This window comes from Lissotriton helveticus, chromosome 1_1 (assembly GCF_964261635.1).
Source record: "Lissotriton helveticus chromosome 1_1, aLisHel1.1, whole genome shotgun sequence".
NCBI classification, from domain to species: domain Eukaryota; kingdom Metazoa; phylum Chordata; class Amphibia; order Caudata; family Salamandridae; genus Lissotriton; species Lissotriton helveticus.
This window is the reverse complement of record NC_136057.1, coordinates 803,617,294-803,632,473: the sequence shown is the minus strand read 5'-3', so window position 1 is coordinate 803,632,473 and position 15,180 is coordinate 803,617,294.

Below are 15,180 nucleotides of genomic sequence, written 5' to 3'. Positions count from 1 at the left end.
CTCCCTTCTATGTGGTAAGCTTTTTTTTGGGGGGGTAGGTAAGGATCTTTGCAAAATATAGGTGAAGAGAGAGGACTTAAAAGATGTTAAGACAGTCACTGATTAAGTTTTTCTGTTTTGTTTCCATCTCTTTTTATTTCTCTTAGAATTACAGGTTTATATTTTATAGTCAAGATATTGTTTTCTAAGTGACTAGTTTTTGGATAAGTGTGAGTAGGTCGGCTTTTCCGTTTCTTTTAGGATTTTTGGTAGGGGCTTTTGTTCTTTTTGCTTGTGCGTCTTTGGCACTCTAGGGTGAGTTTATCTTTATTCTGTTTTCATGGAGGGGGTGCTGGGTGGAATTCTCAGGGTGCTATTTTCTGGACTTCATCTGTCCGGATGTTTGGGGGTTGGGTTCTCTACGGGTGGGGTGTTCGGGGGGGTTGGGGGATGGGCAGGGGTGGGAGGAGGGGAGAAGAAAACAAAAAATCCTAATTTTCGCTGTTTTGGATATGTCCAGTTTTGAGATGAAGGTAAAAGGCGTAGGCAAGGCGCTGAGGGTGTTAATAGTCGGCACTTCATATTGTAAGATGTCGGAGAAGGGGGAGCCAACATGACTTCAATACAGATTCTTTCATGGAATGTCAATGGCCTGCGCACTAGTCCAAGGAGAGATCAAATCTTACAATACCTTTGGGATTCCACGGCGCAGGTCATTGTCCTCCAGGAAACACACCTGCTGGAAAATGAAATGATCTCCCTCTTAAAGCCTCAAACTTGGGTGAGCTCCCATGTCAGTACAAACCAATCGGCTAATATCCGAGGGGTATCAATCATTTTTAAGAAATCAGGTAGGGCCTATGTCTGCTCCTATGTAAAGGACCCTAATGGGTGATAGTCAAAGCGATGATTATGGATACCCTGTTAACTGTAACTGGATATTACGGCCCTAACCAGGACGACCCTTCTAGTTTAAAGACCATTTTTTCACACTTATTAGACTTTCCAGAGCCAATAATTTTTGCAGGTGACTTCAATATCGTCTTAAATCCTGTATTGGATAAATCTACATCTAATAGGGCGGTGGTCTTGTCTAAATCTCGAGAATATCTGCTGGGGGCCATGAGACAGTTTACTCTATCTTATATTTGGAGAGATAGATCTGGGCAGCAGAAAGGGGTATCGTATCGGAATTTTAAAGTAGACACGAGTTGCGTATTGACTTTGTGTTGGTTAGCTACTCACTAAGGAGTCAGGCCAAAAGTATTGTATATTTGGCACCCCATCTTTCGGCTCATTCTGGGTTTTTTTTACCCTTAAATGCCGAATGCTCAGCCCAAACAGGACTTGGTCTTTCAATTGTGCCATCCTTTTGGAGAGGGAATAAGTACTTCATTTATCACAAGAAGTATCTTGGTTCTTAGAGGTGAATGTGGGTACAGCTTCGATCACCTCAGTTTGGGACTCTTTGAAGGCCTTTCTACATGGCCAAATTACCAACAGGTCCTGTTATAGGAATAGAATATATAAGGAGGAAATCAGAAATATCGATCTTAGATTGAAGGGTGCAGATGTAGATCTATTTGCTCCAGTACTACAGGAGAAGCGAGATAAGATCAGGGAGTTGAAAACCCAGCTTGAAAGCATTCTAAACATCAGGCTTAACCGAAGGTGGGAAGCCAGTAAGATCTCACATTTTGAATATGGAGAAGGTGCAGGCAAGCTCCTTGCCTGGAAGAGTAGGTCAGACCGAGCAAGGAGCTAGATCAGAGAGATCAGAGATGAAAGGGGCACCTTCGCTACAGATGAGTAAATCCGGGATGCTTTTCACTCCTTCTTTCGGAGCATTTATTATGTGGATGGTAATGTAGGCAGCAAGTGTGCTCAGAAGTGGCTGGAAGACATTTCACTTCCTTCTCTTAGTCCGGAGCAACAACAATATCTGGACAGGGAATTGTCTTGCTCCGAAGTAAGGGAGGCAATCTCTAACACAAAGAATGGCAAGGCCGCAGGGCCAGATGGCCTTCCTTCTGAGATCTATAAGATGATGGGAGATCAGGTTATTCCTACTATGACCAAACTTTTCAATCAGATATTGCAGGAAGACTTGATCCCGCCAGACTCATGGAATGAGGCTACTATAGTCTTGATACTGAAACCAGGAAAAGCGGCATCTAACTGTGGGTCCTACAGACCCATATCATTATTGAAAGCCGACTATAACATTTCTACATCCATAATGGCAGCACGTTTGGGCACAGTGGTCGGGGATATCTTGCACCCAGACCAGAAGGGCTTTGTGAAGGACCGTCAGTTATCACACTTAACTTATGATCTTATTGGGGCAATAGATTTGGCATCCACATATGCCATACCTTTGGCAGCAATGACTTTATACGCCACCAAGGTCTTCGACAGGGTGAATTGCTCATTCCTGTCGCAGGCCTTGAAAAAATGTAATCTTGGCGAGAAATTCTGCCGCACGGTACAATCAATATATAGGTGCCCCTCCGCTAGGCTGTTGGTAAATGGCGGGGTAACGGCATCCTTCAGTATATCTAGAGGCACTAGACAGGGCTGCCCACTCTCCCCTCTCCTGTTTGATCCATACATCGAGCCATTTGCCCAACGGTTAAGGGAGGACACCAACATTCAGCCTTTCAGATATGGAGAGTGGGAGAGGAAGGTAGCCCTGTGTGAGGATGACATTCTGATCTTTACGGCCGACCTAGACAGGGCTTTCCCATCTGTCATCAACCAGGCCCAGGACTTCGGCTTAGTCTCAGGTTATGAAATTAACGCGACCAAAACTGAGGTAATGGTTTGGAACCAGGTGGCAAGCCAGTATCAGCATCAGATAAGCCCCAGAATGAGATACTTAGGGGGTCAATATAGTTCAATATATACTAAGATTGCTGAGGATAATTTGTGCCATGGTGGCGAGAGAGTGTGTGAAGCTGATGAAGATCTGGGCTTCGCTGCCTCTCTTGATCATCGGTAGAACCAACTTGGCTAAAATGTTGATACTCCCCAAAATCACTTTTCTTTTTAATTGTATCCCACTGTACTTTGATAAAATACAAATTGTCAAAATTCAGAGGGAGATCAACTTTTTGTTTGGGGTTATAAATACCCGAGATTAGCCTGGAAAAAACTGAGACGCCGAAGAGAGAAAGGTGGTCTGGATTTGCCTGATATTCAGCTCTATGCTTGGTCCTTCCAATTCTCTCATGCCTGTATGCTCTTAAAAATCCCGGTTAATACTGGAATTGGAGGGATGTTTTTAGCAATGCTTCTGGGTGCACATTTACCGGTGGAGGGCTTTTTGTTCAAGTTTGGAGATGCTAAGTTTTTCAAGAAAGTTAGGCTCAAGGTGTTGCAGGGCTTGGCCAAAACATGGGCAGATCTGAGGAGGTCAGTCACCTTGGGTTATTTCTCTAGTATGGCCCCGATATGGGTTTAACCTGGGGTCCAGAATGTCTCAGGGATAGTCTAGCAGTCCCATTAAGGGAATCGGGCTTGGCAGTTTGGGGGGACCTGATCTTGGATGGTACCCTGTTAACATGGGAAGAACTCAGTGAGAGGGTAGGACCAGGACTTTCCAGGTTCAAATACCTCCAGCTGTCTAGCTGGGTTCAGGCTCAGACACAAACTACCAAGGGTAGATTGCTAGGGGCAGGCATTGATTTAGAAATTAACCTTATGACTAGACCGAGGGGGAAGAAGGAAGTTTCCTTCTGGTATCAGGCAATGCTGGAGGCAGTGGACGGAGAGTTCAAACTCGCCCAAGATCTATGGCAGAGTGTTCTTCCAGGTTAAGAGTGCGATACTCTCTGGCAGACTTCTTGTAAACTCCTGTATGAAATAGTAAAGCCAGCATGGCTAAAAAGGAACCATCTCTATACCATCCACAGGGTTTACATTACTCGGCTGAAGCTTTCAAAAATTAACAAAGATCTGCCCGTATGCTTCGAGAAATGCGGTTTAGACCTGGCTTCTGATATCCATATGTTTAAAGATTGCCCTTGCCTTGGCTGCCTTTTGGGACAGTTTTTGTAAATTTATGTCAGATCGAATTGGAATCCCTGTAAGCATCGATGTTCCTTTGGTCTTTTTTGGCCTCCAGGAGAACATTACAGGCCATGCAAGATCTCTACGGTTTTAAGCGGTGCTCTCGGCCAGGAGACAAATTTGCATAAACTCGACAGAAGGTATCCTTCCTACTTTCTTAGAATGGCAGTCTTCGGTCTTCGGTCCTTTATCAAGTACTGGCAGCCAAAAGAAGAGAACTTTTTGGAACATCTTGAAATCACAATGATATCCAGAGAGGGGAGTTTTTTTTTTTTCCCTCCCGGGTCCTATGATTATGCTGCCTGAATACTCCAAGGCCAGGCCCGGATTACTTCCAGTATAATCGGGGAGCTTCTAATACAAATCCATCTAGCTCTAGAAGCTAGTAAAATAGAGTTTTCTCAGAGAGCGTTGGGGGGGAACACATCAGCAAGTCTTAGTGCTGGTAGGCAGGCGAGGTTTAAAACTAAGCCGCCTATGTCTCTCTGTTCATTGAGTGTGGGCACGGACGGTCTGAAAAGTACACTCACAGCATGAAGGGCGGTAAATGAGGACAAAAAAAAAAAATTGTAAGTGACAGAATGAAAAATTGAATACACAGTCTTTCACAGTTATATCTAATAGGTAATGCAATTCCTTAAATGTCGAGCCAGAATTGGCCGAACACTCACTCTGTGCAGAGTACATCTTAAGAAATTTCCATCTGTTCTCTCACCCACCTTTTAACTGTCACTTACATTCTGAAAGTTACTATTGCTGAAGTTCTTTCCTGTTGATTTTGACATTCTAGTATTAGCATCAGAGTAAATAAATGTAACTAGCCTACCTAAATTCCATATCATCCGTCTTTCACTGCATTAAGAAACTATTTGAGTACTCTCATGGTCTTTGAAAATGTTGACCAATGGTTATTCCCAACAGGGCACTTAACTTTTACCACAATCGCCCACTTTCACACCTATCAGCTTCGTCTGACGATCCTTATCATATTTACTTTTCCATATTCTTTGAAACCTTATTTCTCTCTGTCTCTAGGGTTGCCTAGTGTTGACATTGATCCACCCCTTCTGCCACTTCATCTAAGCTGGGTCTAATTTAGAAGTTGGTTTTCTTCCCCTTGGTAGTTCAAAATGCGTTTTTGTCCTTCTGATGTCATTGTTTGACACGTTCACACACAACACCAGCCTCACACCCACAGTGTGGGAAGCAGAGATAACATTGATCCCTAAACCTTGAAAGGATCCAGTGCTCTGCACATCATACAGCCCTATTGCACTATTAAATAAAGATGCAAAATTATACACCAAATTTCTGGCAATGCAGCTTGAACACCTACTTCCAGGGATAATAAACACTGACAAAGTTGGATTTCTACATAATGGGAAATGTACAGACCAATTAGGTGACTTGTCTATCTTGTAAAGTACCTAAAAGAGACTTTCCAGCATAATGATCCCTCTAGATGCTGAAAAAGCATTCAACTGAGTCAGTTGGTCTTTCCTGAAGGCTGTGCTCCCCAAAAAACAGATTGGCCCCAAGATGAGGTAAAAAACATGGGGCCTTATGCTACTCCTACAGCAGTTATACAGGTCAATGACCAGTGTACTGCCCCGATCAAGCTGGCTAGAGGTACGAGGCAGGGATGCCCGCTATTCCCCCTCCTTTTTGCCCTAGTGGTGGAACCCCTGGCAATTACTCTATCGTAGAATTGCCCTATCACAGGTATACCATTCAGGCTTATAGAGCACAAACTCAACCTCATTGCGAATGATATATTTTACACGCTCACCAACTCTTCGGACTCCCTACCAGCGCTAATGTCTGCATTTGATCAATTTGAGAACGGGTCTGGTTTCAAAATGAATGAAGGAAAGTCATACATTCTCAATAGCACCCAGGACAAACCACATCTGAAAGCGCAAGCACCATTCAAATATGCCACTATATCGTTTTGCTAGCCAGTCCTCTAGATTAGAATCCTCCTAAAAGAATATTCCCAGTTGAACTGGGCCCCATGCCATAGAAAAATTATTAACAACCTGATTAGATGGAAACAGCTCAACTTGTCATAGCTGGGTAGGATTAAATCATCAACGTGAACATCCAGCCCTTCCCCATCTTCTGTACCTCTTCCAATCTCTCTCTACACCCATCCCCACTATGGACATTACCAACTTACAATTTAAAATACAAGGGAAGCTGCCATGTATATCGAATAAGTTCCACATGCTCCCCAAGGAACGAATGGGTTTGACATGCCCAAACCTTCTGGAGTTCTACTGGGCAGCTCCCTTGGGATTTGTCTCTGAATGCACACCAAGGGAAAGTGAATTACACTGGTTCCATACAGGTTGGACTGTTGCATGCTGCCCATTTTGGGATTGTGCCTGGGATTCAGGAACCACGCTTCGAGGAACCATGAGGAGAGAGAGGTACTGACCAGGAGCGGTTACAAACATGCAGCTGTAGCCAGATGTTGGGCATACAGGTTACTGCCCGCCCTGATCGATTATGAGGGTATTTTTAATCCATTTATCACGTGCACTTTACAACTTTTAATTCTGGTCCTGACGAAGCGCCAACGACCCTTAAGGCGACGCAGGCGCGAAACATGTTGACCTATGTCTCTATACCCAGGCATAGTATGCCACTGGGGCTAGATTTTAGCAGTTAAGTCTGCTCAGGGTACATGACTAGAACAATTGCTGCATTGTTACCCATTATAAATTTCACTTCACACTAGCACGCATTTTATTACCCTATTGACCCACCACACACAACCCTCCCCGCACACCCGCATGCACCATCCGGCAGTCCTACAAAAGATCTCCGATAAAGAGACCCTTCGGGGGACCCGTAGGGGATTGCAGCGCCGGCCCTACGAGGAGCAACTGCCCGATGATGAAGCATGACACCTTTCGAGGTGTGTGAGGGCAACAGAGGACACAAAATGTTTTCCCTGTTTTCTGTGGGTCCCCTTACCTAGGGATTCTGTTCCTTCTCCCCTTTTCTTTTCTTTTTTTCATATATGGGTGACATTAGCACCCTTATGCAATGGTGACTTTTTGCACCCTGCATTAGGAACAGTGTCCCCTTTTTTGGTAATCAGTTTAAAATAGGAGCATGGACACTGGACCTTATAATACCTCCTTGGTCCCCCACCTCTCCCTTTTGTATAGTAATTGTGCCTGGCTTCCCTGCTCTGCACGTCCGAAAAGTGCCTATACAACTATGCCTATGAAAAATTGTCCAGGACATCTAGGACCATCTGGCTCCTAAAAAAGGCCTTACAAACTTCCCATCTCCCAACACGCCGATCAACATCAACTAGAATCATGATTTCTCCCCGGGACTAGATACTAAACCCTTCTCCAACTGGACTGAAAACAACTGTTGAACGCTGGCTTAGTCCGAGGCGGCATCATTAAATCATTAGAGCAGTGCAAACAGGAATATTGTATCCGTGAAACCTACAGACTTCACTATTGCAAGCTGCGACAACGGTTCCTATATCCCACTAACGCCCAAGCAGCCATACACAAGCTAACATCCTTTGAGAGCTTAGTACGAACATACTCGGCAACAAAAGGTTTCATTTCTAGCCCATATAAGGTAATACGGGCCTCAAAACTCATAATTCCTCATTCACACCAAACTCTGTAGGAAACCAACTGGCAGGAGACAATACAGACCAAGTAATGGGATAGGCTTTTGAAGGAAATAATAAAAGCTCTACAAAGTATCCCCAGAGAGAATAGGCATATAAAATTATGTTTCAATGGTACCTCACACTGACACACCTACATAAAAAGCTTCCCACAACAACAGCCCTCTGCTGGAGCTGTGCGCAGGGCGAGGGGACCTTTCTTCACATATGGTGTGACTGCGCACTCTTACAGACGTCCTGGAAGGAAATACTAGGATACATTAAAAAAAAAATCTAGGATACCCTAACCTGGTATACACACTCATTGACTTCCAGGGCATTCTGCCATCCAGTATGATGCTAAAAACCTGTTCAATCAGGACATTGATTTACTATATGATAGGGAGGTGGCAAACAACTTATTGCACTCTTCTGGTCCTCTGGTTTCACAAAATGTGGCAGGTGCTAGCCTTGGAGCAGTGTGCTGGGAGTTGCCACGCCAGCCCCCGGAGAGACTACAATGACCAGCATTATTTGGCATGGCAGTAGGGGCCTGCCTCAGTCGCTTCCCATTGACACTCTATAAAGCACCAAGTGATCTCTCGTCCTGCGCCTGTCAGCGACTGGCAGAGGCTGGGCAGGGTCACCCCCCATTAGTCTACCCCATCACAGGTACTGTCAGCTCCACCTTTATTACTTTCTGATGGAATCTGCCTGCCTGATATGGGTGATACTGCGGCCTCAATGGCAGCTCCTGGCACAACTATTGATGGATTCTTAAAGCTGGCGGTTAACGTTATTTATAAGAAGATTGAACTTGGTGAGAGCTGACTGTCACTTTCTTCACCACATAATCTTGTCCCAGGCTCTGCTCCAGTATTACTGGCCCGTGACAACCGCTCTGCTAGCGGTGGAATGACTGTTATAGATATGACAATGATTGATTGGCTTCCCATTGTGACCTTAAGACGTGGTAGGCCGAGGGCCCCAAAATGACGGAAGGGCGGTCCGCTGTAGAAATCAGTCTGAAAGAGATCCCATCAGCCCCTAGACCCTGCCACCATCCGGTACTTTTGCGGAGTGGAATGCCACTTGGTAGTGGCTCCACCCTTATGTCGCTGTCACCAAACCAGGGGTATTTAGCACCATCAGCTGTGCAAACCAATGCCTTTAAAGGCCTTTTTCTGGACCATTACTGCACTTGTTAGCAAATAGACTGGGGCAACTTTGTTCAGAAGCATGATGTTGCATTCTTTCAGGAGACATGCACATGTGCAAACCACTGCTTTGATGGGTACAGCCCCTACTCTGTACCTGCTGTTCCATCCTGGACAGGCAGAGAGCCAAGGCTGGACTCATGTCCTGGGCTAGAGTAACCCTTGTTTGTAGTCTCAGTCTGGTCCCTTCTGTCAGCACCTTGTTCCATGCACTTTTTAAGGTGGGAGAAGAATACTACTATTGTTTTCTATAATTGATTTTTATGAGGGTATTAATATAACTCATATGATTTTATGGTGGATTTAGAGGTTAAAGTTATGTATTTACAAAAAGTCTTTGACATTATCCTGCAGCTGGACTTTAATGCAAAAATGGCCTGATGCAGTGGGACTATGGGCACCCCTGGGGTTTAACTAATGGACTAGGGCACGTTTTTCTCAATGGGGGAATGCTTTATCCCAACTGGCAAAGTCTTTTGACCTGGTCAACGCAAATGAAGTCTGTGACCCCAACTATATTGGTAATCCCACCTTTGAGAGAGGTGAGTATTTCTCAGTTATCGATTACATCTTTGCTGCCCAGGAATTGCTGGACAGGGTAACTGAGGTATCAATCATCCGCAGTGCCTATAGTGACCATAATCCCCTAAATACCCCTTTATTTACCCAAGAAGGACGAGGGGGGAAAGAGTGTAGCCCCAGAGTCATTGGTAGTTAAGATCCTGGGACTGAGTTTGGCTTGGAAAAATGCAGATATGCATATACTTCTTGTTAGGCTGTGCTCAAATCATCTGCACCTGGTTTCTCAATGCCTCGCTGCTTCAGCCGAATGTAGGGAGATGACTTGCTCATTCATCCTGCAGAATCAGGAGGTTTTCAATTTGGTTTTGAAGCCATGTAGATCCAGTTACCCCAGAAGCCAAGTGGTTTGACAATCCCTGTAGAAAGGCATCCTCACTGCTTCATGATGCCCTGAAGGAAGTACCTAGAGATCCTGCCAAAATACTCAGATGCAGAATGGAGTATAAGGCAGTTATGACGAATAGGAACAAGAAACTGCAAAATGAAGGCTGGGGCATGTAGGCTAAAGTATACTGGGTATTTTTGTATGGATGCAAATAGGATTAGATCTGGGTGTCCCAAGTCCAATTTTGCTGTCTCGTCCATCAGGTCAGAATCCTGGGTAGACTATTTTACAGTGGTTTATAGTAGAGTGCCAACCATCAATATGAAGAGGAGGAGGTGGCTTTTCCACTAGCCCTGGACTTTACTTCTAGTGAAATTCTGGAGGCAATTAATAAAAGTCCTCCCAATAAAACCCAGGGCCCAGATCGTGTCCCCATGGATCTTTATAAATCAGCTCCAGACATATGGGCTCCTGTCCTGTGTAATACATTTAATGCATACTTATGGCACAGTGATCTGGGGTTACTCCAACACAAATTCAATACAGGTGGAACAAAATAGGGTGTTTAGGCGACCTTTAGGTGTCCCACCATCATGTTCTAGTTACATTTTACACCAAGAGTGTGGGATTGATTTCGCAGAAGATATTGTTAAACAAGCCCCCTTGACTTTGTGGTGATCCATCTGGGAGAACGCTCATACATTGTAAATAGAGAGCCTATCACTGATTGCCTCAAGTGTGAGAATTGCATGAAAATACTGTGGATTGATTATAGTAATACTGAATTCACGAAATTAGGTAGGCCAGCCCTTTTTACCATTCCTTCGTCATTATGCAAAGTGGATATACTTGGGGTAAAATCTGTATTCGAGGAAAGGTTGAAAGCCCTTAGGAAGGACAAAGAACTAACAAGCATTTACAATGCAATAGGTCTCGCATTGACATTGTTTTGAGCCATTGGCATTGAAAATGTTATTGGTTTTTTTCCCTTTGTGAAGCATTAATCAAGTAATGGTGTTGTAAATGACAATGTCTTTTACCCCCTGTTGACCCCTGCATACAGACATACATAGAAACCGCACTACAAACGGGCACACATGCATGCACACGCTGAGAAACTCATGTCTACTAGCCATGTACACTACAATTAAGTGATAATACAGGACGAAAGTATGTGGCAGAGATGACAAATTTTGTACAAAGAAAAGATAAAATATGCAGCAAGGAACGCACATAATGTGACATATTATGTGATAATATACAATGTAAGCAACAATATCCGTAGCACTGTTACCTGACAAAATTGACATAGTAACGCATTACTACAAATAGGGATCTTAGCACGAAAGGAATCCATAGGTCACTGACAAAACACAACTGTATGCATTCAGCGGATCCTAACAAAATGTTATTCAACATTTAATGTCTTCCATGAAGGCACAGAAACCTCATTTTATTAACAAAGTCATTTATATCTTCCGTAGTAAAATAGATTGTGTATACATACACCGAGCTGAGCTCAGCATACAGCAAGGCAACATGTATGCACTTGTAATAAAAGATGTGTGTTATTCATTCAAGGCATCAAAGGTATGTGTAAAATAAAACCGGTCCTCAAATGCGAGTTTACCCTGTGTCCACGCGGGACTTTAAAAGCTGCTCCCCTTTCCCATAAGAAACAGCCCTTTCTACTTATATCTATTAAGTGCGTCCCTCACTAGGAGCTCACTTTAGGATTCAAGGCAGCCATCTTGAAATAACTTGGCTTGAAGAGTATGGCTGATGTGATCATGAATTTGTGAATAATGATGCATAAAGTTCTCATGACAAGCACTGAATTACATTTAAGAATCCAAATTTACGATTTCCAGCTCTATTAAATCTATCTGTCCAAACTCCCAATCTTTGCAAATTCCAGACTATAGAACTGACTAGCTAACATATGACCAGTTGACATCTACACATGAGTCGAAATGGATCAGCATGCGGCAATATGAATAACGTTTCACATCTTTTCACGTTTCTCCTGCTCATTATGCAGCACATGAGTAGGTGTTTACAGAGGGCAGCAGCTTCATGCTCATGCATAAAGCCACTGCTGTGGAATACATCTGCCCAGTGATGACGCAACTCACAGCCAACTCTGAACGATCTCTGGGAACTTGCAGGTTCCAGTATGAATCACAACAATGCTCATCTGCACTTGTAAGATAGCGTAGTAGGCTCAGTGCATGCTGCAGATGTGTTTCACCAGCATGTTTTAGGTTTGAACCCATGTCTGATGGACAATGTATTTCATTTTTCCAAGGATATTAAAATTGGCACTATTGGTAAGGGTGGGTGATGGCTGTGTTTATTTGAAATATCTTTTTTATTGGCATTTATATTTTAAAACAGAAAGGAACACACTACATTTACATGCCCATGTAGAAAGGAGCCTCTTATACATTAGATATATATATAACAAACATCCTTTTTCACTAATCCTCTCCGTAGGATACCAGACTCCGACCGTTAATTCAACTACTATACAAGCCTAAAAATCTCAAAACAAAATCGTCTTCCAGATTCGTGCATCTTTAGGGACGATAAGTAAAGGAAGCCCTTCCCCATGTCACGATTATCTATAGGGAGTAATCAGGTTGGTTATCTGTAATGTCTACCTTAGCTGTAGAGTGTCCACGGTATATCATTTTATCGTCTAGCAATCTATTCAGCTGTGGTGATACGGGAAATAAAAGCCATATTCAAAGGAAAAAATTATTAAAATTGTTTGCTAAAGGATAAAAGGTAATTCCCACATTTGTTTGGGCCATTTCAGTTGACAGAAGGCTTATTGCGGTGCTCATGTGATTTGGATTTTCAGGCTGGCGTGCTACAGACATTCTTCTCTTTAGGGCCGGGCATCTATTTCTAATTAGCATGGCCGCGTTAAGGCCATGTTAATTAGAAACAGATGGCCACCCCTAAAGATAAGAAAGTGTTTCACAACAGCCGTGAAGCAGACGAGCCAGTCCGCATGGGCCAGACGAAAGGAAGAAAGGGCAGTGGTCAAAAAGCATTCTTTTCAATGGGAAGCCAGCGTTTAGCATAAGCGCTGACGCGACTAAATGAAAATAATAGGCAGGGCTTAAAGTCCCCTTCTGAAATCTCCTTGATCACAAGAGGTCTCACAGAGCGCTACGCACGACCTACAAAAAAGGGTCAGACAAAGAGTATGTGGAGATTCAAACTTCCCAATCCTTGAAACCGTATCTAGAGTGAATTGACGGCTCTTGGGACAAGTTACTACTCACCAGTTCTAGGTTAGGCTTTGTGAGGTGGCATCTTGGTTTTTCCCTTGGCTAATTTAAGCATTTCAAAGTCCTGATAGGCCCATGTGATGTCTTTTCTGCTGGGTTCATCAGGGATCTCTATGAAGGACGTATCTGCAAGAAGCTCACACCCCACTTGCGGAACTTGTAGTTGTAGAGAGAAGGGCAAATTAACTAGGTATTTCCCTGGCCACTCATACAGTGTACATACAAGCATTCAATAGTGAAAGTTATACACATGCACAATAGAGACTTGAAAACAGAAATGCAGAAACAATGAGGAGTTAATCCTTGATACTCCTATATCAAAGTACGAAAAGCAATGATCCTCTTTATTATTTAGATGCAGTTAAATACACATCACTGAAACTCTGTCTATCCTACTTAGACACATCAAACAGCAGTGGGAAGTGTCTCATGTGAACATTTAGTCAAGAATATCTGGAAAGTGTGTAACTAAAGCACAAAGTCATGACTCATAAAGATACATTGTACATGGCAGGCATACTGCCAGTACACTTAGTTGAATGCTGGGGCCGTCCACAGCCCATCCGCTCAGCTCCCTTTCTCTCACATGCGCGACAGCTCTCAGAAGCGGCCCCTGGGGTCCAATGAATGGGGAGCATACAGGTCTGCGATGCCCCCAGGGATTGAAGCTGCAATCGGCTCCAATACCGCAGATTCAGGGTACATGCAGCGACTCATCTCCTGACCATGCCGCGCATGTAGCGATCTGCTTCCAGGGTAAAAGGGTGAGCTATAAAACCATGCCCCTTACAGGAAGAATAACGCCAGAATGTAGACACATAAACAAATCAGCAAGCGAAGTGCTTGCTATTCATAGTTTTAAACAGCCAACATTCCAAGATGGCCACCATGACGAGGGAATTCCTGAGCTGAATCATCCTTGCTGCAATGACTTTTGGTACACATAGTCACTTCAAGCCTTGCCAGAGGTGAATGACCCCCTCAGTCATAAGGGTCATGGTGTGTGCCTGTACAAAATGCGCTTTCCTAACAGGACTTGTGCTAAGCGGCATGTACAGGGTCAAAACACTCTCATACATTAAGCTAAAACAAGGATTCACCCCACCCTCTACTCCACCCCTGTTATTTTCCATGTTTTTGTTGAAATTGATTATTTGATCTTTTTTAGGATATTGAGAACACAAGGACAGCGAGACCAGTTGCATGCAGTGTCTTGAATTGAACTTTACATTGTAATGTCCTTGTGCGTTTGGCCAAATTATCTGTTATTGCTATCATACAGTGATATGAATAAAAAGAATTACAACAAAAGGGTTTCTATTTGTTGTTTGGAGTGGTGTTAGACCAAAATCGTCAGGCCGCCTACATATTTCATCCTTCCAACTTATTCTGTTCGCTTTGGCAAGTTGGATCCCTTCTTTGATAGTTTTATTAAATCTTTTCACTTCACCATTGGTCCTGGGGTAATATAGTGTGCACAGGCAATGTTTGATATCATTACTTTCAAAATATTATTGGATTTCACTTTAACAGAAGAGAGAAGCGAGGATGGTAAGCATTCTCTTGCAAATGTCTCTATTAGAAATTTGCAATTCTGGTCACCAAGAACATCCATCAGAACCACTACATACTTCCCCAGTGAATTGACCTATGATTTCTATGGCTAGATCATTCCAGAGCTCATATGGGAGTTTGCAGGAGCACATTGGAGGTTTCCTAGTGACTAGAATGGTATCACTTTGTTTCTGGTCATCTCTGAGTCTCTCTAGCATTTTGCATACACTAAGGTTTCCCTCGTACCTTCTCAACTAGCTTCTCCCGTATTTTCTCTGAAGGAACAACCTAAACTTTGTATCATGTAATAAACAACCATCCATTTCTTCTACTTAGAACCTCATCTTTCTCTGATTCCTCTTTCCAATCTGTTTCTGTAACCACTCCTTCTGCTACCACACAAGCGCTCTCTGCGAGTGATTCCTCCTCTTCCATGCCTTCCACTTCACTTTCTTCATGAGATGCTTTGTCTACCAACCTGGAAAGACAGTCAGCTGCCCTGTT